Source organism: Phodopus roborovskii, unplaced genomic scaffold (genome assembly GCF_943737965.1).
Source record: "Phodopus roborovskii unplaced genomic scaffold, PHOROB, whole genome shotgun sequence".
Taxonomy (NCBI): domain Eukaryota; kingdom Metazoa; phylum Chordata; class Mammalia; order Rodentia; family Cricetidae; genus Phodopus; species Phodopus roborovskii.
Window position 1 is genome coordinate 43,484,368 of NW_026126433.1, and position 11,501 is coordinate 43,495,868.

Consider the following 11,501-nt stretch of genomic DNA (forward strand, 5'->3'; position numbering starts at 1 on the left):
CTTATGACTGTAAGGCCTGTTTCCTCACTTGAGTGTGGCCTCGACTTGAGGAATCACTTTAATGAGTAGGAGAAAGTGGAAGTGTTAGAGTGTGATGCCAGAAACAGGTAGAAGGAAGCACTGAAGATACCTGTTCACTTTTTCACAGGCCCTGGAATCCCCCTTGCTGTGATGATACCAGAAACAGGTAAGGAGCTAAATTTTTTAAAATTTATTTTATATAACAAAGTCCATTAAATGAAAACAAACATTTATAGACAATTTTTGGGAATTTGGGCGTCGTTCTTTCCAAACTACTTCCTGCTGGTAAGGGGCACTGTCATGGGGGATTCGAAAAAGATTCACAAATCCTGGCTGTAGTCTGTAAGGCTGCTTTGTCCAACTGTTTTGAATGTAGGATCACCTGGTACTCTGTTTCAGGCGGTCTGGCTTGATCAAACCACATTAATCTGGAAGGAATCCACAGTTTTTCATTTTCTGTGGAAACAAAAATAGAAATCCTTTTCCCCAGTAACTTGTCCTTGAAGTTAAATTTTGGAGTCAAAGCATTTTTTTTTAATTTAATTTATTATTTTACATGTCTTTCCCAGTTCCCTCTCCCTCCCTCCCTTCGTCCATCCCTCTTTTCTTCCCTCCCTCCCTCCTTCCCTCCCTTTTACCCTCTCTGCCCTCTCACATGCACTTTAACCACGCTCCCCTCCCATCCCCCTACCCCAATTCCATATGTAGGGGAATGCCATCCAGTTGTGGTCATGTAGATCTGACAAGTCATGTGAAGTAGGGACTAGGACTTCTCTCCTGTCTCTAGATTAAGGCAGTTATCCCTCTATGGGGGATGTATTCACAAGGTCCTTTTGTGCACCAGGGATACATCCTGGCTCCATTGTCTGAGGTCCCTTAGACTGCTCAGTCCTTCTGGCTGAGACCCATATTCTGGGGGGCTGAGTCAGTCCCATGCTGGCTTCCAAGCTATCAGTCTAGTGGCCATAAGCTCCTACTTGTTCAGGTAAGCTGTCTCTATGTGTTTCTGCCACCTGGTCTTATCCTCTCCATCTGCATCTGGGTTCTAGTTTGACTCAGTGTTTATGTATTGGTGTTTGCTCCTGTTTCCATCAGGCATTAGTTGAGGGCCCCATGGATAAGTTAGTTGTTGATCTCAATCTCCGGGAAGGGCATTTATGATAGCCATTCCACAGAAGCTCAAATTGTTAGTTGGGAGCAGTCTTGTAGTTCTCTAGACCTTTCTTTGTGTTCAGTTTTATCTTCAAACCAATATTGGCTCCCTCTTTTATGTTCTCTCTCTCTCTCTCTCTCTCCTCTTTACTATTTACTATTTTCTATTCCTAACCAGGCTCAATTTTCCTGGTTGCACATGTTTTCCTTCCCCCCCCCTCGTTTTCTCCTACTTCTCTCTCCATTTGCTGCCCCCCCACTTCCCCTGAGCTCTGGGGCTCTTGTCCCTTCCCCCTTCTGTGAGGGACTTTATATGACTCTCTTAAAATAGAATACACCTTGTATCCTAGTTCCTCTGGTGGTGTGAATTACAGGCTGGTGATCCTTTGATCTAGGTCTAAAATTCATATGTGAGTGAATACGTACTGTGTTCCTCTTTTTGCGACTGGGTTACTTCATTCAGGATGGTTTCTTCAAGTGCCATCCACTTGCCTGTGAATTTCAAGATACCATTATTTTTTTCTGCAGAGTAGTATTTCATTGTGTAGATGTGTCACATCTTCATTAACCATTCTTCAATTGAGGGGCATCTAGGTTGCTTCCAGGTTACAAATAGTGCTGGTATGAACATAGTTGAACAGATGTCTTTGTTGCATGGATGTGAATCCTTTGGGTATATGCCTAAGAGGGGGATTGCCGGGTCCTGTGGTAAACTAATTCCCATTGTCCTAAGGAATCACCATACTGATCTCCCACCAGCAGTTTGCTAAGGATGTGGAGCATTTTCTTAAGTGTCTCTCAGCCTTTTTGATTTCCTCTATTGAGAATTCTTTCTTCAGTTCTGTACCCCATTTTTTAATAGGGTTATTTGGTGTTTTGTTGACTAGTTTCTTGAGTTCTTTGTATATTTTGGAGATCAGCCCTTTGTCGGATATAGGATTGGTGAAAATCTTTTCCCAGTCTGTGGGCTGCCGTTTGGTCTTGTGGACTGTGTCCTTTGCCTTACAGAAGCTTCTAAGTTTGAAGAGGTCCCGTTTATTAATTGTTTCTTTCAGTGTCTGTGCCCCTGGAGTTATGGACATTTTGGTTGGAAGGCTATCAATGACTGCTTCTATTTCATTGTGGGTTATAGGTCTATTTAAGTTGTTTGTCTGTTCTTGATTTAATTTTGGTAAGTGATAGTTATCCAGAAATTTGTCCATTTCCTTTGAGATTTCAATTTTTGTTGAATACAGATTTTCAAAGTATGACCTGAAAATTTTCTGGATTTCCTCTGTGTCTGTTGTTATGTTCCCCTTTTTGTTTCTGATTTTGTTAATTTGCATGTTCTCTCTGTGCTTTTTTGTTAATTTGGATAATGGTTTATCTATCATGTTGATTTTCTCAAAAAGAAAAAAAAAAAAAAAAACAACTCTTCATTGCATTGATTTTTTTGTATTGTTTTCCTGGTTTCTATTTTGTTGATTTCAGCCCTCAAGTTGAGTATTTCCTGGCGTCTACTCCTATGGGGCGAATTCGCTTCTCTCTGTTCTAAGGCTTTCAGTTGCGCTGTTAATTCTCTTATGACTATCCTCTATTTTCTTCATATGGACACTTAGTGCAATGAACTTCCCTTGTAGCACTGCTTTCAAGGTGTCCCATAAGTTCGGGTATGTTGTATCCTCATTCTCGATGAATATTAGAAAGTCCTTAATTTCTTTCTTTATTTCTTCTTTGACCCAGGAGTGGTGCAATTGCACATTGTTCAGTTTCCATGGGTTTCTGCTATTTGTGTTGTTGTTGAATTCCAATTTTAAAGCATGGTGGTCTGATAAGATACAGGGGACCATTCCAATTCTCTTGTATCTATTGAGGTTTGTTATGTCACCTTGTATGTGGTCGATTTTAGAGAAGGTTCCATGTGGAGCAGAGAAGAAGGTATATTCTTTTGTCTTTGGATGGAATGTTCTATAGATGTCTGTTAACCCCAGTTGAGACATAACTTCTGTTAATTCTTTTGTTTCTTTGTTGAGTTTCTGATTTGTGGTCCTGTCTAGTGTTGAGAGTGGTGTATTGAAGTCTCCCACTATAAGTGTTTGAGGTTTTATATGAGCTTTGAGTTTTAGTAGTGTTTCTTTTACGAATGTGGGTGACTTTGTATTAGGGGCATAGATGTTCAGAACTGAGACTTTGTGTTGATGGTTTTCTCCTGTGATGAATATGAAATGACCGTCTTCATCTCTTAAATTTTATGCCAAGATTTAGTAAATAACCAAGGTATCTGCAAATCATGTGACTGCCTTCTCTGAAGTAGCTCTACCAATGCCCATCTAACTTGGGTGATGATACCATACTTACATAGAAAATGATGAACCAATATCACCTGGATAATCTGTTCTTTGTTTCTTCATTCTCATAAATGTGAAAATTAGAACTATTTGTGTGTTAAACTATGTAATGGTTAATTTTGAACATCAACTTGCTTGGTGAATTAATGAAAAACACCTTTGAGTATGTCTATGAAGGTACTTCCAGAGTGGATTAAGTGAGGGAGAAGACTACCCTGATATGAATAACAACATTCCATGATTTAGAGGCCCAGGTTGAAAAGGAAGAGAAGGGAGGCAGCCCTTAAGTGCTGATATGTCCCCCTATGTCCTTCCTGTTACACTAATATGTGAGAAAACAGATGCCTGTTGGCCTCACTATCATGGTGTCCTTTCTAAACTAATGTGTTCGATGTTATGATGGACTGTGTTATCTAGAACCACAAGCTATAATAGACCCCTTATCCTTAAGTTGCTTCTGTTGGGTATTTTGTCTTAGCAAAATACAAAAATGACAAAAATAACTAACACGGAGTACTATATAATAAAGGTATTTAGAGACTATCCATTATGATTTAAGCATGTTCCTTGGCAACTGGTTTCTCCTAAAATATTACTCATGTGTGTATGCACACATACACACACATATACCCACCACTGACTTCTAAAGCACATCTAATTCAAGTCTACTTTCTTGAATATTGTAATTTTGTTCATCTCATTATAATTTTATTAATATTTAAGAATTAGCTGTGGTTATCACCTTGGATAATTGCCTTGGTGACTCACCTCTTTAATCTGTTGACACTTCATATCACATAATAAAAATGCTGTGTTTAAAATGTGATTTAAGACTTTACCACTACAGTTAGACACCTACCTTTGAAAAGGTCTTTAGCCCAGAAATGTGTCCTAGCTAAGTCACAGTGTTGCTTCCTTAAATGCTGTTACACCTTTATCCAGAGCCAATTTAGAGAAAACTATGTATACATCTTCTTTTATTTTCTAAATTATTTGTTTATTTGTCCAGTATGTGTGGTTGTGCACCCACTCTGGTCTGTGTATGAAAGTCAGAATAGAGTTTATAGGAGTCAGTTCTCTCCTTCCACTATGTGGGTTGTGGAAATCCAAATCAAGTCATGTGCTTAACTCAAGCCTTTTTAACATTTCTTGCTCCCATCTCTAAAAGATGGTACAAAGAGGCCACACTGAAAAAGTACTTGGTGCAGTAATTCTGTTCCCATGGGAAGGGATGACACAGGGATCTGACCTAAACCTAAAAAATGAATTAACCCATTTTCATAGCTGTTATCTTACTCCCTTTCCTGTAAGTAATGGTTGGATTTCTATAAATCAGTGAATACAGAGGTTAACTCAACAGCTCCATCAGTCAAACTGTCTAGAACAAATGGGTAACATAAGATAGAAACTAATGAAGACAGCATCAACTTCACTGGCTTGATGAGTAAATGATAATAGCAACAGTGGGGAATGTTCACTGATGTGTCAGTGTACTTAATTAATTCAGAGGATATTTGAGAGCCATCTAATACATCTCAGTTGTTGTCTCAGGTTCTGGGCACACAGTGGTGAGTGTACTCACCTCTTTAACTCAAAGATGAGCTTCTTTTCTGGTGGTTTTGGGGCTCAAGTCCATATGCAACAGACCCTAGCCAAAATTTAGTTGCAGGAGAGTCTTTGTATATCTCTCTATCCCTGCTGTTTCTGCCCATCAAAGTGATTGAGAGGAGAAACTCACAAATCCCAAGCACACTGTGTTTCTGTAGACACAGAGCTTCCAACAATGATTGTAAATCCTGGAAAGTGAATACCCTGAGATGCATTCATGCATCAAAATATGATTACTGAAATCATTTTATTCAATAGAAAGAAAACTAAAGAGAACAGGACACTGAAACCTTAGAATGAACAATAAGTGTCATTTGTTTAGGAAAGCACTAATGTCAGAAGCATGGGCACTCACAAAGCTTCAGATCTGTGTGACTAAAGCTGTGCCTGGGAAGTAAACATGTGTTCACTTGTGCAAGCTCAGGGAAGCTGAGGAAATTAGTTCTTGTTAGTTTTTTTTTTTTTCTTGACAAGCCTGGGCAGAGGCTGAGGCCCTGTAGAGCTTGCTTTCTGCCTGACTACCTGTGGCAAAACAGTGGCTTGTGTACCAGCTAGAGCCCTGGTTCAGAAAGCAAAAACCATGCTAGCTGTTGTAAACAGAAAGACATTTGAAAGATGTAATTAAGTGTTTGCAAAACCACTGAGGCCTGTAGGAGCAGGCTATAGACTGTTTCTTCAAGAATAACTCACAGAACAAAATTGTTGAATTGGCTCACCAGGGTGCTCGTCTCTGTAAATGTTAGAGAGGAGAGGGAGCTGGACCCCACTGGGGACCTGTAGCATTCCTTGTAAAGAGATGCAGAGATGCAGGAAGCAGAAGGCAGATGTCTTTCAGCAGTAACACAGAAAGTAACCAAACCTAGGATGCAACTCTCTCACTCCTAACAGCTCTGAAAGTCACAAAGCTGATCACTGAAGACCAGAATGAGTGGATTCTCAGAAACTCAACATTGCTATTGTGAAATTGGCGTCACCTCAGCATCTTTCTCATGTAAATGTTCACATGGATAGCTTGGACTAGCAAGATATAATATATTTCCTCATAGACTTTTCTTCAGGCTTTGCTGTCCTGAAAGAAAAGAGGGACAGAAACTTCTGGTGTTGCCTCTTCCCTTCTTCCTCCATTGATTGTGAACATGATGTTGAAGCCATTTTTTACTGTATGAATTTAAAACCAGTATGTTTTAGATGGAGACTTTTAAAGTGTACAGCAAATTTTGACTTGGAACTTCATTCTATTTGAGACAGAAAATAAAACCTTATTACTGTATGATAGAGGATTTTAAGTATTAGATGCTGAAAATCTGCATTGAACTCACAGCAGCTCTAATTATCCAAATAAAAGATTTGTGAAGTCTTGATGTTTTGTCACAGAGCCCCACCCTTCTGCTAAGATTCATATAGTTAATAACGATGATTGAGAGAGATTCTTTTTAAAATTTTTTTCACTTTAATTATTTATTTATTTTATATAACCAAGTCCATTTAAATGAAAACAAACATTTATACACAATATTTGGGAATTTGGGCGTTGTTCTTTCCAAACTACTTCCTGCTGGTAACGGGCGCTGTCATGGGGGATTCTAAGAAGATGCAGAAACCCTGGCTGTACTCTGTATGGCTGCTTTGTCCAGCTGTTTTGAATGTAGGATCACCTGGTACTCTGTTTCAGGCGGTCTGGCTTGATCAAACCACATTAATCTGGAAGGAATCCACAGTTTTTCATTTTCTGTGGAAACAAAAATAGAAATCCTTTTCCCCAGTAACTTGTCCTTGAAGTTAAATTTTGGAGTCAAAGCATTGTTTTTTATTAAATTTATTATTTTATATGTCGATCCCAGTTCCCTCTCCCTCCTTCCTTACCTCCCTCCCTCCCTCCTCCCTCCTACCCTTTCTGCCCTCTCAAATGCACTCTATCCACCCTCCCCTCCCATCCCCCCACTCCAATTCCATATGTAGGGGAATGCCATCCAGTTGGGGTCATGTAGATCTGACAGGTTATATGAAGTAGGGACTAGGGCTTCTCTCCTGTCTCTAGATTAATGCAGTTATCCTTCCATGGGGGATGTGTTCGCATAGTCCTTTTGTGCACCAGGGATACATCCTGGCTCCACTGTCTGAGGTCTCTTAGATTGCTCAGTCCTTCTGGCTGAGACCCATATTCAGGGGGGCCTGAGTCAGTCCCATGCTGGCTTCCAAGCTATCAGTCTGATGGCCAGTTAGCTTCTCCTTGTTCAGGTAAGCTGTTTCTATGTGTTTCTGCCTCCTGGTCTTGTCCTCTCCATCTGCATCTGGGTTCTACTTTGACTCTGTGTTTATGTATGGGTGTATGCTCCTGTTTCCATTAGGCATTAGTTGAGGGCTCCATGGATAAGTTAGTTGTTGATCTCATTCTCTGGGAAGGGCATTTATGGTAGCCTTTCCACGGAAGCTCAAATTGTTAGTTGGGAGCAGTTTTGTAGTTCTCTAGACCTTTCTTTGTGTTCAATTTTATCTTCAAACCAATATTGGCTCCCTCTTTTATGTTCTCTCTCTCTCTCTGTCTCTGTCTCTGTCTCTCTCTCTGTCTCTCTCTCTCTCTCTCTCTCTCTCTCTCTCTCTCTCTCTCCTGCCTTCTATTCCTAACCAAGCTCAATCTTCCTGGTCACACATGTTTTCCTTTCCTCCCCCTCGTTTTCTCCTACTTCTCTCTCCATTCGCTGCCCCCCCCCCCACTTCCGATGTGCTTTGGGGCACTTGTCCCTTCCCCCTTCTGTGAGGGACTTTATATGACTCTCTTAGAATGCATCTTGTATCCTAGTTCCTCTGCTGGTGTGAATTATAGGCTGGTGATCCTTTGATCTAGGTCTAAAATCCATATATGAGTGAGTACATACTGTGTTCCTCTTTTTGTGACTGGGTTACCTCATTCAAGATGGTTTCTTCAAGTGCCATCCACTTGCCTGTGAATTTCAAGATACCTTTACTTTTTTCTGCAGAGTAGTATTCCATTGTGTAGATGTGCCACATCTTCATTAACCATTCTTCAATTGAGGGGCATCTAGGTTGCTTCCAGATTCTTGCTATTATAAATAGTGCTGCTATGAACATAATTGAACAGATAGATGTCTTTGTTGCATGGATATGGATCATTTGGGTATATGCCTGAGAGGGGGATTGCCGGATCCTGTGGTAAACTAATTCCCATTGTCCTGAGGAACTGCCATACTGATCTCCAAAATGGCTGTATGAGTTTGCACTCCCACCAGCAGTGGAGGAGTGTTCCACTTTCTCCACATCCTCTCAAACATGAGTCTCTTTTTAAAAATTTATGTTCATTATTTTGTGTGCAGGTGGTTTGCCTTGTGTATATCTGTACACCAGTTATGTGCCTCATGGCCCGGGAAGCCAGAAGAAAGATCTTATCCCCTGAAACTCAAGTCAAAGATGGTTGTAAGTTGCCTTGTGGATGCTGAGAATCTAACCTCCATCGTCTAGAAGGGCAGCCAGTGGTCTTAACCATGGAGCTTTGTTTCCAACCCATGAGAGACATTTCCTTTAGTAATGATGTAGCCACAGGGAAAATGTCCAAGTTCCTGTAAACAACCCTTCACCCACACTTTCATAAGCAACTCTAATGAACTCATTGAGTTATTTAAAAATTTCTTCAGCTAGAATAGGAACTAGTTGGTGAGAGGAAAGAAGTACAAAAGCAGAAGGGAAATAACAGAAAGTCATGGGGAAATGATAGAATTACATTATAGATGTATGTGAAAATATCACGATTAAGTCCATTACATATAATTAATGTACACTAACAAAAACATGTACAGCATTATAAATTAAACAGCACTCTTCCATTCTTGTCCTTCCTTTTCTTTCTCTTCTTTCTTTTTTTTTATATCTCTTCCTTCTCCTTTTTTCTCCCTTGTCCCCCTTTCCTCTATCTTCCCACTTCCTTGTCAACTCTCCCCCTTCTCCTCTTCCTTTCTTTTTTTATATATATAATTTTTTTATTTAATTTTATATAACAAAGTCCAATTAAATGAAAACAAACATTTATACACAATATTTGGGAATTTGGGTGTCGTTCTTTCCAAACTACTTCCTGCTGGTAAGGGGCGCTGTCTTGGGGGATTCGAAGAAGATTCAGATATCCTAGCTGTAGTCTGTAGGGCTGCTTTGTCCAGCTGTTTGGAATGTAGGATCAGCTTGTACTCTGTTTCAGGCCGTCTGGCGTGATCAAACCACATTAGTCTGGAAGGAATCCACATGTTTTCATTTTCTGTGGAAACAAAAATAGAAATACTTTTCCCCAGTAACTTGTTCTTCAACTTAAATTTTGGAGTCAAAGCGTTTTTTTTTTTTTTTTTAATTTATTATTTTACATGTCGATCCCAGTTCCCTCTCCCTCCCTCCCTCCCTCTCCCCTCCAGCACTCCCTCCCTCCTTCCCTCCCTTTTACCCTCTCTGCCCTCTCACATGCACTCTAAACACCCTCCCCTCCCAACCCCCCACCACAATTCCATATGTAGGGGAATGCCATCCAGTTGGGGTCATGTAGATCTGACAGGTCCTGTGAAGTAGGGACTAGGGCTTCTCTCCTATCTCTAGAATAAGGAAGTTATGCCTCCATGGGGGATATGTTTGCAAAGTCCTTTTGTGCACCAGGGATACATCCTGGCTCCACTGTCTGAGGTCTCTTAGATTGCTCAGACCTTCTGGCTGAGACCCATATTCAGGGGGGTCCGAGTCAGTCCCCTGCTGGCTTCCCAGCTATCAGTCTAGTGGCCCTTAGCTCCTCCTTGTTCAGGTAAGCTGTCTCTATGTACTTCTACAGCATGGTCTTGTCCTCTCCATCTGCTTCTGGGTTCTAGTTCGACTCAGTGTTTATGTATGGGTGTTTGCTCCTATTTTCAACAGGCATTAGTTGAGGGCTCCATGGAGAAGTTAGTTGTTGATCTCACTCTCCGGGAAGGGCATTTATGATAGCCATTCCACGGAAGCTGAGATTGTTAGCTGGAAGCAGTCTTGTAGTTCCCTCGACCTTTCTTTGTGTTCAACTTTATCTTCAAACCAATATTGGCTCTCTCTTTTATGTTCTCTCTCTCTGTCTCTGTCTCTGTCTCTGTCTCTCTCTCTCTCTCTCTCTCTTTCCTATTTTCCATTCCTAACCAGGCTCAATCCTCCTGGTCGCACATGCCTTCCTCTCCTCCCCCTCATTTTCTCCTACTTCTCTCTCCATTCGCTGTCCTCCCCCACTTTACCTGAGCTCTGGGGGACTTGTCCCTTCCCAGTTCTGTGAGGGACTTTATATGAATCTCTTAGAATACAACTTGTATCCTAGTTCCTCTGGTAATGTGAATTATAGGCTGGTGATCATTTGATCTAGTTCTAAAATCCATATATGAGTGAGTACATACTGTGTTTCTCTTTTTGTGACAGGGTTACCTCATTCAGGATGGTTTCTTCAAGTGCCATCCACTTGCCTGCGAATTTCAAGATACCATTATTTTTTTCTGCAGAGTAGTATTCCATTGTGTAGATGTGTCACATCTTCATTAACCATTCTTCAATTGAGGGGCATCTAGGTTACTTCCAGGTTCTTGCTATTACAAATAGTGCTGCTATGAACATAGTTGAACAGATGTGTTTGTTGCATGGATGTGAATCCTTTGGGTATATGCCTAAGAGGGGGATTGCCGGTTCCTGTGGTAAACTAATTCCCATTTTCCTGAGGAACCACCATACTGATCTCCAAAATGGCTGTATGAGTTTGCACTCCCACCAGCAGTGGAGGAGTGTTCCACTTTCTCCACATCCTCTCCAACATAAGTCATCACTGGTGTTTCTAATTTTAGCCATTCTGGCAGGGGTAAGATGGTATCTAAAAGTTGTTTTGATTTGCATTTCCCTGATAGCTAAGGATGTGGAGCATTTTCTTAAGTGTCTTTCAGCCTTTTTGATTTCCTCCATTGAGAATTCTTTCTTCAGTTCTGTACCCCATTTTTTAATAGGGTTATTTGGTGTTTTGTTGACTAGTTTCTTGAGTTCTTTGTATATTTTGGAGATCAGCCCTTTGTCGGATTTAGGATTAGTGAAAATCTTTTCCCAGTCAGTGGGCTGCCGTTTGGTCTTGTCAACTGTGTCCTTTGCCTTACAGAAGCTTCTAAGTTTGAAGAGGTCCCATTTATTAATTGTTTCTTTCAGTGTCTGTGCCCCTGGAGTTATGTTCAGGAAGCGGTCTCCTACACCAATTTGTTCAAGGGTACCTCCTACTTTCTCTTCTAAGAGGTTCAATGTGGCTGGATTGATGTTGAGGTCTTTGATCCATTTGGACTTGAGTTTTGTGCATGGCGACAGACATGGGTCTATCTGCAGTCTTCTACACACCCTCATCCAATTGTGCCAGCA